The sequence below is a fragment of the Pongo abelii genome, chromosome 4 (genome assembly GCF_028885655.2).
Source record: "Pongo abelii isolate AG06213 chromosome 4, NHGRI_mPonAbe1-v2.0_pri, whole genome shotgun sequence".
Taxonomy (NCBI): Eukaryota; Metazoa; Chordata; class Mammalia; order Primates; family Hominidae; genus Pongo; species Pongo abelii.
Genome location: NC_071989.2, coordinates 147,083,907 through 147,101,041, shown reverse-complemented (window position 1 = coordinate 147,101,041; position 17,135 = coordinate 147,083,907). Strand labels below are relative to the sequence as shown.

At 46.4% G+C, this 17,135-nt stretch overlaps 1 long non-coding RNA gene across 1 annotated transcript in view; it reads right to left on the bottom strand.

Moving 5' to 3' along the window:
- Window positions 1-17,135, bottom strand: part of LOC134761464 (uncharacterized) — a 111,786-nt gene that overhangs the window by 7,794 nt on the left and 86,857 nt on the right. The window lies entirely within an intron of this gene.

Genomic DNA, 17,135 nt, shown 5'->3' with positions numbered 1-17,135 from the left:
CACCTGAAGTCAGGAGTTCGAGACCAGCCTGCCCAACATGGGGAAACCCTGTCTCTACTAAAAAAAATACAAAAAATTAGCCGGACGTGGTGGCGGGCACCTGTAACCCCAGCTACTTGAGAAGCTGAGTCAGGAAAATCGCTGGAACCCGGGAGGTGGAGGCTGCGGTGAGCCGAGATCGCGCCATTGTACTCCAGCCTGGGCAGCAAGAGTGAAACTCCGTCTCAAAAAAAAAAAAGAGCAAAATGCCAATACTGCTGTGTCATAGGGGGCATACCTTCTATTTACAGATGCTTTTTCAGATCACAGGGACTAGGCAAAGAGAGGATTTTACTTTAATAACAAGCAGGTGCTTAGAATTAATGCAGGGGAGAAAAAGCCATGAAGGAATCTGAGCAAACAGTGGAGAATCCAGGTCAAAACCAGAGGAGACATTGGGCAGCATATCGAAGAAGGTTCTGGACCAAAGCCACTAGGAGCAGCTTTGTTCAATTCCATAGGGAAGCAAATTAGCATTTACTGAGCTCTTACTATATGTCAGGCGCTGCCGATGATATTTTAATATATTATTTAGTTCTCATTGAAAACCTGTGAGGTCCCATTTTGTGAATGAGTAAATTGAGGCTCAGAAAGAAGTAATTAATTAATTGAGGTGATTGTCCCAAATCACACAGGTAGTATGGGAGGGACCTGGGATTCAAACCCAGATTTCCCACATTCTCTATTTTACCTACTGCTAGAGAGAGGTATTTATTATCTTTGCCTTGACATAGACATCCTCCAGTGTGTGACGCCCACACAGAAGGTTAAAGATTATTTCTAACATGTTTATAGAATAACCCGAATGAAGGAATTTGTCATACCCCTTGAGAAGGTCCCAGAAGAAGCTCTGAACTTCACTGGACACAGAATCTACAGTCTATGCCATTGAAGCACCCACTAACTCTGCCCCCGAATCATCAACCCCTCATCATCAAGTCTAAACATCATCCCATCCACAATCCTTTTCAAGTACCTACACTTCTTTTTCTTTGAATTCTCTTAAAGATGACTCCAAATACCTATTCTCAGCCGGGCGCAGTGGCCCACTCCTGGAATTCCAGCACTTTGGGAAGCCGAGGTGGGCGGATCACCTGAGGTCAGGAGTTCAAGACCAGCCTTGCCAATGTGGTGAAACCCCATCTCTACAAAAATACAAAAATTAGCCAGGCATGATGGCAGGTGCCTGTAATCCCAGTTACTTGGGAGGCTGAGTCTGGAGAATCACTTGAATTCAGGAGGCAGAGGTTGCAGTGAGCTGAGATCAATTCTCTTGAGGCTGACAGAACACAGGCACCCAGCTGTCTTGCCTAACTCACGAAGCTCAGAGCCTGAGGCAGTGTCATGGAGGCCCTTCCACTCATCAGCCACATAGGACACCACTGACACATCTGTCACCCCAGCCCACTGGTTCCTTCAGATCAGGAAGCTCTGCTGTTTTGGAGCCAAACTTGAAGCAGCGGGTTTGTAGGAGTCCAGCCTCTCTTTGCCTTTGCTGAGGGACACTGTCAAGGAAGGGGATTCAGTTTTGCCTACCTCAAAAGACCCCTGACTTCAGATCTCTTCTCAATCTCACTGCCCTCCAGGGCACCTTCCTCTCTCCCTGCCCTCTCTAGGACTCTGGTACAGTCTCATCAGTGAGCTTGGGACTGGGGGTAGGGGGAGCAATGCAAAATGGAAGCTTTCAGCTCATTCTCCATTATCGCTCATTACAAGAAATGAAACCACCACTCACTTAGTTGCAAGCCAAAAACTTCATCATTTTCAATTCCTTTCTCTCTCTTATACACTATAATAATATTCATTCCAGCTGTGCGCGGTGGCTCACATCTGTAATCTCAGCACTTTGGGAGGCCGAGGAGAATGGATCACTTGAGCCCAGGAGTTCAAGACCAGCCTGGGCAACAAAGAGAGACCCCCTCCATCTCTTCAAAAAATTAAAAAACTACCTGGGCATGATGGTGCATGCCTGTAATCCCAGTTACTCGGGAAGCTGAGGTGGGAAGATCACTTGAGCCCAGGAAACTGAGGCTATAGTGAGCCGTGATCATGCCACTGCATTCCAGCCTGGGTAACGAGCAAGACCCTGTCTCGAAAACAGAAAAAAGAAAAAAAATTCAGTCCATTAGCCTGTTGCCTCTAACCTTTAAAATATATCCAGAATCTAATCATTTCTCACTATCTCCAGTGCTATCATCTCAAAGTCCCCATTGTCTGTTATTTGGATTCTTGTACTCCTAACTAGTCTTCCTGCTTTCACTCTTTTTTTTTTTTTTTTTTTAGAAGACTTGGAAGATATGGCCGGGTGTGGTGGCTCACACCTATAATCCCAGCACTTTGGGAAGGCCAAGGCGGGCATATCACAAAGTCAGGAGTTCGAGACCAGCCTGGCCAATGTGGTGAAACCCGGTCTCTACTGAAAATACAAAAATTGGCCGGGTGCAGTGGCTTACACCTGTAATCCCAGCACCTTGGGAGGCCGAGGCGGGCAGATCACGAAGTCAGGAGATCGAGACTAGCCTGGCTAACACGGTGAAACCCGTCTCTACTAAAAATACAAAAAAAAAAATTAGCTGGGCGTAGTGGTGGGCGCCTGTAGTCCCAGCTACTCGGGAGGCTGGAGCAGGAGAATGGCGTGAACCCAGGAGGCAGAGCTTGCTGTGAGCTGAGATGTTGCCACTGCACTCCAGCCTAGGCGACAGAGCAAGACTGCTCCAAAAAAAAAAAAAAAAAAAAAAAAAAAAATTAGCCGGGCGTGGTGGCATGTGCCTGTAATCCCAGCTACTTGGGAGGCTGAGGCAGGAGAATTGCTTGAACCTGGGAGTTGAAAGTTGCAGTGAGCTGAGACCATGCCATTGCACTCCAGCCTGGGTGACAGAGTGAGACTCTGACTCAAAACAAAAACAAAACAAACAAACAAACAAAAAACCAAAAAACACTTGGAAGATACCCAAGCGGGCAACTTGAAGGACAAGTGCCCCTGGTTCCATTCTTTCTCCCTTTCAGTCTATCTTCTGCACAACATCTAGAACACCACTGGCTAGCTATAATTCATATAAATAAATTAAATATTTATTTATTATTTAATAAATAAATATTTTATTTATTAAATAAAAATAATTTATTTAATATAAATAAATAATTTATATTAATTAAAATTTCATTTCCAAAGTCATACTTGCACCATTTCAAGTGCTCAATAGCCAAATATTCAGCAAGGTATGGTGGCTCATGCCTATAGTCCCAGCTACTAGGGGGGCTAATGCTGGAGGATTACTTGAGCTCAGGAGTTTGAGGCCAACCTGGGCAACACAGCAAGAACCCATCTCTAAAAATAATAAAGATAGCCACACATGGCCAGTGGCTACCGTACTGGGCAGAGTAGACATAGGGCATTTTCATCATTGCCAGAGTTCTGTTAGACGGAACTGATCCAGAGTGAGCCCTTTGATATTTCAGTCAGATCATGTCTCTCACCTACTCAAAATGCTCCAATGACCTCCCATTACACTTAGAAAAAAATTCAGACCTGACCATAATCTACAGACATTATGTAACCAGGACCCCTGCTATGCCTCCTATCTCATTTCCTATTGCTCTCTCTGCCTCTCACTCACTTCCAGACACAGACACTAGCTTCCTTGACATCTCTTTTTTTTTTTTGAGACAGAATCGCGCTCTGTTCCTCAGGCTGGAGTGCAGTGGTGTGATCTTGGCTCACTACAACCTCCACCTCCCAGGTTCAAGCAATTCTTGTGCCTTAGCCTCCCGAGTAGCTGGGACTACAGGTATGTGCAACCATGCCTGGCTAATTTTTGCATTTTTAGTAGAGATGGGGTTTTGCCGTGTTGGCCAGGCTAGTCTCGAACTCCTGACCTCATGTGATCCACCTGCCTTGGCCTCCCATAGTGCTGAGATTTACAGGCTTGAGCCACTGTGCCCAGCCGACATCTCTTGAATATACCAAGCTTGCTTCTTCTTCAGGACCTTTGCACTTGCTGTTCTCTTTACTGTGAACACTCTTTCCTTAAATAATCACGTGGCCCACCCTCTCACTTCATTTAGATCTCTGCTCAAATGTCCCCTCCCTGAAAAGGAGTCATATCCTCTCCCTCCACTCCCAGTCACTCTCTAGTTACGTTGTCTGTTCCTTCTCTCTCTCTCTCTCTGTCTCTCTGTCTCTTTGTCTCTCTCTGTCTCTCTCTCTATATAGCAATCCTTCCACCTCAGCCTCCCAAGTAGCTTGGGATTACAGGCACACTCCACCACACCCAGCTAACTTTTTGTATTTTTTGTAGAGACAGGGTTTCACCATATTGCCCAGGCTGGTCTCCAACTCATGGGTTCAAGTGATCTTCCCATCTTGGCCTCCCAAAGTGCTAGGATTATAAGCATGAGCCCCTGTACCCGGTCTGCTCTTTATTTTTCAGTAGTACTTCTTACTGCCTAACATTGCATAATATATTCATTTGTTTATTTTCTGTCTCTCCCACTACAACCCTTGCTCCGTGAAGACAGGATCTTTGTGGTTTTGTTCATCGCACTATCCTCTTGTGTCCAGAACACCACTTGGCACACAGGAGGGACTCAGTGAATGGTTATTGATTGATTAAATGAATGGTTCTGCAGATGCCTCTGAGGCAAATAATTACATAAGACTTAGCTACCTTCTTGGAATGGAGAAGAGGAAAAAATGAAGAGGGAACAAATGTCTGGCAACCGTAGGGGTGTCTCTTCCCCTCACTGGGCCTCTCCTATCTCCTTGAGTCTCCTTAATAAATTATCCTGTTGTACGTCTATATTATAGAATTTGGTATATACACTATGTCTTATGCTTCTGTAAGGCTTGTTTTGAAAATGTGAATTTGTTCCAAAGTGATTGATATATTAGGGAGCAATTTGAGCAAAAATGCTATTTTTTTTTTTTTTTTTTTTTTTTTTTGAGACAAGTCTCTCTCGGTTTCCCAGGCTAGAGGGCAGTGGCGCGATCTCTCAGCTCACGGCAACCTTCGTCTCCCGGGCTCAAGCGATTTTCGTGTCTCAGTCTCTTGAGTAGCTGGGATTACAGGCATGCGCCACCATGCCAGGCTAATTTTTGTATTTTTAGTAGAGTCTTGGTTTCACCATGTTCGCCAGACGGGTTTCCAACTCCTGACCTCAAGCGATCCACTCGCCTCGGCCTCCCAAAGAAAAATGCAAATTTCGTGTTTGTTTCTGGTAAGTGCAGAAAACCACACCCAGCTGAACCAGCCCACAGAGGAATATATAAAACCTGGACAAACACCATGCATAACACATCTGCATGTGGTGTTAACTTCCCACTACATTTCAGATAACTCTCCTTCCACTGCTTCACAATAACTTGCAAGCTGCAACTTTTCTGATACCTACTTCCACAAGCAAACTTCAGGTCTTTTTCAAGGGAAAGTGCCATATTTACTATAGTATTTATGTTTTCCTTTTCTTTTCTTTTTTTTTTTTTTTTGAGACAGAGTCTTGCTCTGTCACCCAGGCTGGAGTACAGTGGCACAATCTCGGCTCACGGCAACCTCCACCTCTTGGGTTCAAGCGATTCTCCTGCCTCAGCCTCCCGAGTAACTGGGATTACAGGCACGCGCCACCACGCCCAGCTAATTTTTGTGTTTTTAGTAGAGATAGGGTTTCGCCATGTTGGCCAGGCTGGTCTTGAACTCCTGACCTCAAGTGATCCGCCCTCCTTGGCCTCCCAAAGTGCTGGGATTACAGGTGTGAGCCACCGTGCCCAGCCTTTATGTTTTTCTTAATGACTTAACATCTGTAAAGCTCTATTATTTTTGTTGTTGTTGTTGTTATTTGTTTTTTGTTGTTTTTGTTGTTGTTGGTTTGAGACAGAGTCTCACTCTGTTGCTCAGGTTGGAATGCAATGGAGTTATCTTGGCTCACTGCAACCTCCACCTCCCGGGTTCAAGTGATTCTCCTACCTCAGCCTCCCAAGTAGCTGGGATTACAGGCACCCACCACCACATCTGGCTAATTTTTTTGTATTTTTAGTAGAGACGGGGTTTCTGCATGTTGGCCAGGCTGGTCTCGAACTCCTGACCTCAGGTGATCCACCCGCCTCGGCCTCCCAAAGTTCTGGGATTACAGGCGTGAGCCACCGCGCCTGGCTAGTTTTCAATGGGTCACTGATGAAGTTTTCAGTGTTGTGCCCCATTTCTTCCCATAAGCCCTGAGGGATTTTTCATAGCTCGGTGATATTTTAGGTGCACACATGTCACCTTATAACAGAATTGACTATACTTGGGTACACCTAACCTCTCCCCTAAATCCCAACTAGATGGAAAGCACCTTAAGGACAGGGACTGGCCAGGCACAGTGGCTTACACCTGTATTCCCAGCACTTTGGGAGGCCGAGGTGGGAGGATTGCTTGGGCTCAGAAGTTTGAGACCACATGGGGAACACAAGGAGACCACATCTCCACAAAAAATTAAAAAATTAATCTGACATGATGGTGCACGCCTGTGGTCCCAGGTACTCTGGAGGCTGAGGTGGGAGGATCGCTTGAGCCCAGGAGGTTGAGGCTTCAGTGAGCCGGCATCATGCCACTGCACTCCAGCCTGGGCGACAGAGTGAGACTCTGTCTCAAAAAAGAAAAAGAAAAAGAAAAAAGGACAGGGACTATGTTTTATTCAGTTTTGAATCCCCAAAACTTCCCAAGACAGTAGCTTGGCACTTACTTGACGCTCCCAAAATATTTGTTGCTCAGTTGACTGCACTGCACCTTAGGCTTCTTTCAGTATATCCCTGAAAAACTGAGCTTGGAACGGGGTGGTAAGGAAATAACTCTGAAAAACACCTGCCCAGGGAAGGTCTTTGCCCTCCCAAAGCTGCTGGCCAGAGCAGCCTCCCAACAAGGGCCTCAGCAATGGAGAGTTCCCGGGCAGCAGAGCAATGGTGACACAGGGTCCCAGATGTCGTGCCAGCAGGTGGCCCCCACCCACAGCCCACCCAGCAGCACCCTGCGAAGAGGCCCCAAAAAAGATATATTAACATCACAAAACTTAATGAGCCAGAAAGGGGAAAAATTAACATAAATTACCTTCAGCTGAAATCTTGCCTTCTTTGGCAGCTAGAGAACAAGTTTGATGCGGTGCCTGAGGAAAATCAGGCCTTGGAAAGCAGTGGCCTTAATGAGCTAAAATATCACCTCTGACCCTCCCTCGAAACAATAACTCCCCAATCATCTGGGCCTAGTAACAGATAATGCAGGGTGAGCGGCAGGAGGAGGCTGGTTTACTTAGGCAGCTTTCTGGCTGGTCCTTTGTCCAGCGTGGGCTTTGTGTTGCTTTTTTTGGGTGTGCAGTGCTTTTATTTGTTTTATATATATATAGTTATATATATTTTAGAGACAAGGTCTCACTGTTTCCCAGGCTGCTCTCGAACTCTTGCTCTCAGGTGATCTTCCCGCCTTGGCCTCCCAAAGTGCTGGGATCACAGGTGTGACCCACTGCACCCAGCAGGCTGTGCAGTGCTTTTCGTGGGGAGATGGAAACTTCTCTCTGTCTGGGAATGGTAGGAGTGTCTCTTCCCATCCCTGGGCCTCTCCTGTCTCCTTGAGCCCTGATAGTGAGAGAAGCATCTTTACTAGAAATTACCTGCAAGGCATCTTTGGATGCTAAAGATCGATCTCCCTGCCACTCCCCATTCCCCTTTTCCCCTGATGCAGGACTTAGATGGGCTACAGTGAGGCTTGTTCGGAGAGAGAGCAGAGTTTCCAGGGTGAGGGGCTGGGGGAAAGAGAGAGGAGATGTGAGAAGGAGGAAAGTGAGCGAGTGCAGCAAGGCAGCAAGGTGGCATTAGAGAAGAGAAGATGGGCAGTGGCTGAGAGATGCCTTGTGGCAGGAACGACTAGGGCACTTTCAGGAACAGCCAGGTCCAAGACGCAATTTTAAGTTGCTGGCTGAGCTGTGTGTTATGTGGCCCCTTCTGTTCCCCTCAAAGCTTTTAGCAAAAGTCTGCCACACATGGCCTTGAATGAGGGATGCTTCGGAGGGGGCAGATGGAGGCAGCAGGAGAGGAGAAAGGGGCAAGACACACGGTAGGTCAAGAACTCAGCAGAAACAGGAAATAAGTTCAAATATTTTTATAGAACTTACGGAATGGCAAATACAGTTCTAAATGCTTTATGTTCCTATATTACTGGTAATTCATTTAATCCTCATACCAATCTTACAAAGGAGGAAGTAGGCTGGGCATGGCGGCTCACACCTGTAATCCTAACACTTTGGGAGGCCGAGGCAGGCAGGTCATGAGGCCAGGAGTTCAAGTCCAGCCTGATCAACATACTGAAACCCCATCTCTACTAAAAATACAAAAATTAACCAGGCATGGTGGCGCGTGCCTGTAGTCCCAGCTACTTGGGAGGCTGAGGCAGGAGAATTGCTTGAACCTGGGAGGCTGAGGTTGTGGTGAGCCAAGATTGTGCCACTGCACTCCAGCCTGGGCAACAAAGCTAGACTCCATCTCAAAAACAAACAAACAAACAACAACAACAACAAAAGGAGGAAGTATTATTATCCCCGTTTTATAGATAAGGAAACAGAGACACAAAAAATTAAATAACTTGTCCAAGGTAAATGGCAGAGCTAGGATGTGAACCCAGGTTCCAAAGCCATTTCCTTACACATTACACACTTCTAGCAGGGCCCGGAGGCACGTGCCTGTAGTCTCAGCTACTCAGGAGGCTGAGGCAGGAGGATTGCTTGAGCCCAGAAGTTCCAGGATATGCTGTGCCATGATCATGCCTATAAATTTTCGTTGCATTCCAGCCTGGGCAACATAGTGAGACCCACGTCTCTTAACAACAACAAAATCACACACTTCCGCCCCTCAAGAACCCTCAAAGGCACAGGATTCAGGACATGAGTTTTCCATTGTACATGGGGATAGGGGGCAGTGTGTGTCCATCTAGCTTAACACAGAGGGAAGGATGACCCCAGGAGGCTGGGAGACTTGAGTCAACCCAAGAGTCTCATAGTTGGGCTACATTTAAATTTGGAAGAGGGGGCCAGGTGATGCCTAAAGTTTTTTCCTGCATTAAGGGGGTCTGTGAGTCCAAGACAGGCATCCCATCCTGGAAGAGGTTGTGATGTCATTGTGGAGGGGACACATATCTCCAAGTAGAATAGCTCTCTGTGGAACAGTCAGAGAACCTGCAAGGCAACAAGGCAGTAAAGGATCCAGTGTGAGGTCTTTGGGTGAAAATGATGTATGCCAGATAAAGTGACTTATGGGAAGAAAGAGGCAGGGAGACTTCATGGAGGAGGTGGCGGCATGCTGTAGCAGTAAGGCCTCCTGCAGAGCCCTCGGCCAGCATCACAAAGCTCTGAAGTCTGTTTCAAGCATTTCCCAGTCCTGGCTCCTTTTCTTCAGGCTACTCCTGGCTCTGTTTGTTTCATTTCCCAGACTTCCTCTTCTCAAGTCAGCAAAACACAGGGGAGCAGGGTGGTCAGAGGCTGGGCTCTGACTGGGCTCTGACTCCTACTAACTCATGAGTCAGTAGAAAAGGCTTCTTTCTGTTCCTGAAAATGGTCTGCAAGCTGAATTTGAAGGGAAATTTCGACTTCCCATCCCAAATTATCTTTGCTTAACGTTTGTTTCTTAATTGAGATATAATTCACATGCCATAATATTCACCATTTTAAGATGTACAATTCAGTGGTTTTTAACATATTCACAAATTGTGCAACCATCATCACTATCTAATTCCAGAACGTTTTCATCACCCCAGAAAGAAACCCTGTACCCATTACCAGTCACCCGCCAGCTCTGACAACCACTAATCTACTGTCTTTATGGATTTGTCTATTCCAGACGTTTCCTATGGATAAAATCATGCACTATGTAATCTTTTGTTTGGCTTCCTTCACTCACTGTGATGTTTTTAAGGGTCCTCCATGTTGCAGAACTTCATTCCCACTGGCTCCTGGCTGAAACAGCTTCTGTTTCAGATAAACCGATCCGTATTCATCTGTCTCGTTTTCAGGGAGGCATTTTGTTCTGTGACTTCAGCTCTCTGATGGATCTAAGAAAAGTTGTTGATTTTCCATTTATTTGACTTTTTGACTTTTTCCTTATTGCAAGGAAGCTGTTTCTTGTTTGTTTGTTTGTTTGTTTTTTGAGACAGAGTCTCACTCTGTAGCCCAGGCTGGAGTGCAGTGGTGTGATCTCGGCTCACTGCAACCTCCACCTCCTGGGTTCAAGTGATTCTTGTGCCTCAGCCTCCCAAGTCGCTGGGATTACAGATGTGCACCACCACCCCCAGCTAATTTTTGTATTTTTTAGTAGAGACAGAGTTTCACCATGTTGGCCAGGCTGGTCTCAAACTCCTGATCTCAAGAGATCCACTCACCTCAGCCTCTCAAACTGCTGGTTTATAAGACGTGAGCCACCGCACCCAGCTGGAAGCTGGGATTTTGATAGGAATTGTGTTGAATCTGTAGATCGATTCTGGGAGTATTGCCATCTTAACAATATTGTCCTCCATGAACACAGGATATCATTCCATTTATCTAGGTTTTTGCTAATTTCTTTAGACCTTTTTGGTTATTTTTCAGTACCTTTGCATTACTGTTGCACTGCCGTGGCTCAGCTGCTACAGAGCTGAAAGGTTAAGATATGAGAAGGGGTGAAAGGGGTTGTCATCATTTCTCAGGCAAGGGCAAGACCAGGAACCCCCGGGGGTGACCCATACTGATGCTGGGCAGTTACCAAAGGGCCTTCATCAAAGTGCTGGGCACAGCTGCTGGTCAGCATGCATCTAGCTCTGTCCCTCTCTGGGCCACTCACTGACTCTCAGCTCTTGAATGCTGAGATGAAGAATCTCTCAGGCTCATTATTCCAGGAAAGCGCCTTCCTGGGCCAGCCTTGGAGCAGCAGCCCCAGTGACCCTGAAGTCTGGCCCCCAGCTCCTGTTTGTCCTTGAAATTTCTCTTGCCAAGACAGACAAGGTGTCTTCTCCAGGAATGTCATTGGCAGAGAGGGCTAGAATCATGCAAATTATATTTTCAAGCCTTTCCCTAATCACATCAAAGTCTTTTACAAGGAGTCTTCTGGCCTAATTGGAGTTTGATAATTACAAATTATTTCTAGCAGAAATGCTGACTGTGGGAAAGCAGGGTGGAGCAAATTTGATTCATATTAAAGCCATGGTCAGATCATCATGAACCTTCAGGGTATTTATTTTTCCACCAGCTTCTCCCTGGTTCCCCCACCTCCCTCTTTGGCCTGGCTGAGCTGGAGACTTGCCTAATACAAATAACTGCATTAAAATAAAATCATGAGAAAGCTCAGGGGAACATGCCTGAGTAATGGAGAAGATAATAAGCTTGGACAACCACCCCAGTCTTCTCATCTTACTCCCTCAAGGCAGGAGAAGGTTCACAACTGATTTGGGATCATTTCTAACAGTAAACAGGAGGGAGACTAGAGCTTAAGTGGTTTAAATAAAAAATCGTAATAATGTAGCAGATTGCTATCACTCCACTGATCGTCACTCAGTCCCTACATCTCTAAAGTAATTTATACTTTCTACATTATGATGGGAGGAGCTGTGGGTGTTTTTCAGAACGAAGAGACAAAGCTGTGAGAAAGGAACTAACACAGACATGGTTTTGTTCACTCATTCATTCATTCTTCCTTTCATTCCTCAAGCATCTGAACTGACTCTGTCCTAGGCATTGTACTGGCTGCAGGAGATGCAGAGATGGGGAGGTGGGGGACTATCCCTGCCCCCCAGTTGCTCTTATAATAAGAAAAGGAAGAGGCCGGGCATGGTGGCTCACGCCTGTAATCCCAACGCTCTGAGAGGCAGAGGCAGGCTCATTGTTTGAGCCCAGGAGTTCGAGACCAGCCTGGGCAATATGGCAAGACCCTATCTCTACAAAAAATACAAAAAAATTAGCTGGGCATGGTGTCTTGCACCTGTGGTCCCAGGTACTCAGGGGGCTGAGGTAGGAGGATGGCTTGAGCCCGGGAAGTTGAGGCTGCAGTGAGCCAAGACTGCTCCACGGCACTCCAGCCTGAGCAACTGTGCAAGACTCTGTCTTAAAAAAAAAAAAAAAAAAAAAAAGTAGGGGGAGGCAGATGAGATGTGTAGCAGATGTGTAGCCAGATAAGCCACAGCACCTGCAAATTATGTTGCTTCCAAGAATCTGCCCCTTAAGACTCTTCTCCTGCCCTGCACAGTGGCTCATGCCTGTAATCTCAGCCTTTTGGGAGGCCAAGGTGGATAGATAGCTTGAGTCCAGGAGTTCGAGACCAGCCTCGGCAACATGGTGAAATTTCATCTCTACCAAAAATCCAAAAATACAAAAATTAGCCGGGTGTGCCAGCACATGCCTGTGGTCCCAGCTACTCAGCCGACTGAGGTGGGAGGATCACTTGAGCCCGGGAAACAGAGGTTGCAGTGAGCTGAGATTGTGCCACCACACTCCAGCCTGGGCGACAGAGCAAGACCCTCTCAACAAAACAAAACAAAACAAAAAAAAACCCACCTCTTCCCCTAGCTTGGGTTAGGTTGGACAGGGAGGTTGAAGGGTGATCATCTCACCTTTACCTTTAGGAGCTGGAAATTAGAGCTGCTAATGCACCATTTTATTATTTATTTATTTATTTAGAAGCGCTGTCACCCAGGCAGGAATGCAGTGGCATGATCTTGGCTCACTGCAACTTTTGCCTCCTGGGTTCAAGCGCTTCACCTGCCTCAGCCTCCCAAGTAGCTGGGATTAGCCACAACGCCTGGCTAACTTTTTGTATTTTCAGTAGAGATGGGGTTTCACCATGTTGGCCTGGCTGGTCTTGAACTCCTGACCTCAAGTGATCCACCCACCTTGTCCTCCCAAAGTGCTGGGATAACAGGTGTGAGCCACCATGCCTGGGCCACCATTTTAAAAAGAAGTAAATGAACAAAAGAGAAAGAAAGAAGGGAAGGAGAGAGGAGGCAGGAGGGTCGTTATTCCCTACAGGAGGGCTTCGTCATTGATCTAGTAGCTTTGGAATGGACAATCCTCTTGGTCTAGAGGTCCAATTCTTTGGAGATAGAATGTGTCTCCAGAGGTGAAGGAGATGATCAGGAGATCATGAAGAAAACCAAGAAGGGTGCCTGAACCTAAAAGGCAAAGTTTGGTAGAAGCTGCTGCCAATAACAGGGTGCTCCTCCCTGCCTGCCTGCCCAAGAGAAATGAGAATGAGGAAGAAGGTGGCTAAGAAGGGTCTTGAGGCCAGTGGAGAAGCATCAGGGGACGCAGCTCTCATTCCAAGCCAGCAACAGCAACATTCCACGGAGGGGCAAATCCCTGTGGGCTGCCTCCAAATATCTGTGGCTTTTTATTGTTGGGCACAGTGGCCATGATTTCAGCTCCTCCTGGATTTTTGGTGACAGTCATCCTCAAATCTTCTCTCAGTGTGAAATGGATTGCTGCATTTCCAGGGCTTAATTGTCCACACTAGCTAAAAGCACTCTGCCAGTAATGAAAATACATCCACTCTTTTTATCAAGAAAAAAGGATAATAACTCAGCCAGCTTTAGCCTACATTTTATTGAACATCAGCTGAGCTTGTTTCCAAGGACATCTCTGATGCAAAGCACACAAGGCTGCTGGTAGGGTGGGGGTGGGGGCACAGGAGGTGCTGAGAAAAGGTCTGGGGAACAAAGAGCCCAAGGGTGCCCAAGGCCAAGGCTGCCCTCCTTACTCCCTCAGAACATACAGCTTTCCAAAATGATAGATGTGCCTTCCTGGGAGCTGGAGTATGTGACTACTCAAAACTTAAAATCCTTTTGTTTTTCATGTAAGATGAATGACAACTATAGCAATAATAATAATCATGGCACATCAAGGGACATGCAGATATGCTCTCACTTGATTCTTAGCACCTCCCTGAATGGCCAACAGGACAAATGCTATTGCATCATTTTTATGGATAATGAAACTGAGACTGAAGGAAGGAAAGGTGACACCCAGTGTCATCAGTTAGTATTAAAGTTGGTGTCTGTTGCGTGAGCTGGGCAGTCTTTCCATGGCTCCTCACCCAGAGGTGGGGTGGGTCCTGGAGAGTGGGGGATGCTGGAGGGGGTTCCTGGTGCAAGGATAAGGCCCTTAGGGATTTATGCAGTTTGAAAGACTGCATTCAAAGAAGCTAAAGCAAGCTCTGCCTTCCCTCAGTTCCACCTCTGTAACCTCTTACACCAATGCTCTGGCCACACTGACCTCCTGTGGCTGATACTCCTGATCACCTACTTATAGGTAGCCCTTTCCCATTTCTTTGCTTAATGAAGCTTAATTTTGCTTCCAGAAGCCTGGGTTTTAAATTTATTTATTTTTCTTACATATACATCTTTTATTTCTTTTTCTTACCTTATTTCACTAGTTAGGACCTCCAGTACAGTGTTGAATGAGGGTTTGTGTTTTCTTTCTTTTTTTTCCACGCTTACTATTTTCCTGACCTTGAGCTCCTGGGCTCAAGCAATCCTCCTGCTTCAGCTTCCTGAGTAGCTGGGATTATTGGCACACGCCACTGCACTCTGCTCACAGAAGCCTGGTTTTTGCCAGAAATGGAAAGCATTGGTTCTTCAGTAAAGTGCTACAGAAGCAAGGTTTCTCCCTTGCCCAGCTCTAAACCAGTCTTAGTAATCCCATTCCTTTTGCTAATGACTGGTTTAGGAATGGGCATGTTGCGTAATTTTCTTATGCTATGAGATGTGAAGAGGAATCTGTGCAGGGTTGTGGGAAGGGTTGCCTTTTTCTGAAAAGGAGCGAGTTTGCACTATTCTCTCTGCTTTTGGACACTGCATGGAGATAAGGACGTAGTAGGAGATTGGAGCTTTGGCAGCCGTCTTGGTGTCTGGAAGGAAGCCAGCCCAAGAGAATGGCTGAGCAGAAAGAAGGACGTAACCTGGCCCTTGATAATGTTGATTTGCTAAACTAACCAAACTTAGAACCCTGTCCCCATGGCCCCCAGGCTTCTTTATGTGAAGGCAATAAAATTCCTTCTTGTTTGTGCCATTTTGAATTGGGACTTCTCTTTCTACTAAAAACATTCTAAATGATACACCTCCTTTCTGCTCCTCAAACCCTCCAAGCTCATTCTCATTTCAGGTGTCTTCACTTGCTGTTCCTGCTGTCTGGAACAGGGTTCCACCAAATCCACCCAAGGCTGTCCCCTTCTTATCATTCAGGCCTCAGCCCAAAGGTTCCTTCTCCGGAGAGACCTTCTATAAGCTACCAATCTTCCAGTCACTATGTATTCTTTATATAATTTGTTAATATCAGAAGTTATCTTTTTATTTATGCTTACTATTTGACTCACTAGAGTGTAAGCTCCATGTAAGTAAGAACTGTGACCGATTTGCTCATCGCTGTACTCCCAGCAACTGACACAGGGCCTAGCACATAGTAGGTGCTCAATAAATATTTGGTGAATGAATGAATGAGCCCCAGAGACAATCTCATCCTCCTGTTCCCCAATCTTCCTTTCCCCCATGCTGTGTGTAGTGTGTCCATACCGTTGGCCTTTCATCCATTCCTTTTGCAGGTCCAGAAAGAAATAAAGAAGGCAGTAGAGAAGGAAAACATCAGAAACGCAAAATTATTTTAGGCTTAAATGTAAAAGGAGAACAGGCTGATTGCATAACATATGTAGATATATGCAAATTACCATGCAAGTTAAATAGAAGAGGAGTTTGAAGTGGTGGGAAATCCAAAGGCCCATGTTGGGTGTGTTTTCCTTTTCCCTGGGAAGCAGTATCGACTTCTCAGTCTTAGAAAGTGGGGGTGCTGACGCACAGTGAGAGGAAAAGCAGTTGAGAGTTACACAAGTAACAAAGAATTTAATTTAGCTGTTGTTTTTCTAAGAGACAGAAATTAAAAACATTCCACTCATCCACTCTAAATAGTAGGGCTAGGAAGCATAAAACTCTCTTCGGTTTTACATGACGGCCAACTAAGATTACAGAGGCAGAGGGAAAAGGAAACAGGGAGAAGAAGAAAGACAAGAGAACAAGAGACGACCTGCAAACTGCCACAGTCCTTCAGAGGCAATAACCAAATCCATGTGATAATAATCCTTTATATTCACAGAAAAAAACAAAAACCACACTTACACAAACAGCCTTCTGGGATTATAAAAACCAGGTGAGAGGGGCATGGCCGGGTGCAGTGTCTCACACCTGTAATCCCAGTGCTTTGAGAGGCCAAGGTGAGAGGATCTTTTTTGTTTGTTTGCTTGATTTTTGTTTTTTGAGACAGTCTCACTCTATCGCCCAGGATGGAGTACAACGGCACAATCTCAGCTCACTGCAACCTCCACCTCCTGGGTTCCAGCAATTCTCCTGCCTCAGCCTCCCAAGTAGCTGGGATTACAGGCACCCACCACCACGCCCAGCTAATTTTTTGCATTTTTAGTAGAGATGGGATTTTGCCATGTTGACCAAGCTGGTCTCAAACTCGTGACCTTGTGATTCGCCTGCCACGGCCTCCCAAAGTGCTGGGATTACAGGCGTGAGCCACCGCACCCAGCCTCTAGGTTATTACTGATTTCAAACATTCGGAGCTAGTGTCCCCATATCACCAGCTCCTGTGCTGTTGCTCTGGCCATCATCGGGTCTCACTTTGGTTTCCGCAATAGCCTTGTGACTAGTCTCCCCGCTCCTAACCTGGCCTTTCTCCTGGCTGTTCTCCACACAGCAGCCCCAATCATCCTGTTAAAAGGAAGGCAGAGCTTGTCTCTTCTCTGCTCTAAACCCTGCCCTGGCTTCTTCTTCACCCAGAGAATGAATCGAGTCCCTGCAATGGCCTACAAGGGCTACAGCCCTGGTCATCTGACCTCCTCTCCTCCTCCCCACCCTCCTGCTCACCCAGCTCCAGCCACACTGGCCTCCCTTCCTGCTCCACACCTCACCCACAATCCCACACCGGCCTTTGCTCTCTGCCTCCCTCTGCCCAGAGTGCTGCCCTTGTGCCCTGACATCCTCTTGGCTCACTCCCTCATCTTGGCAGGTCTTGACTTAATCATCACTCTATCATCCAGGCCTTCCCCAGCTACCCCATTTAAAATTGCA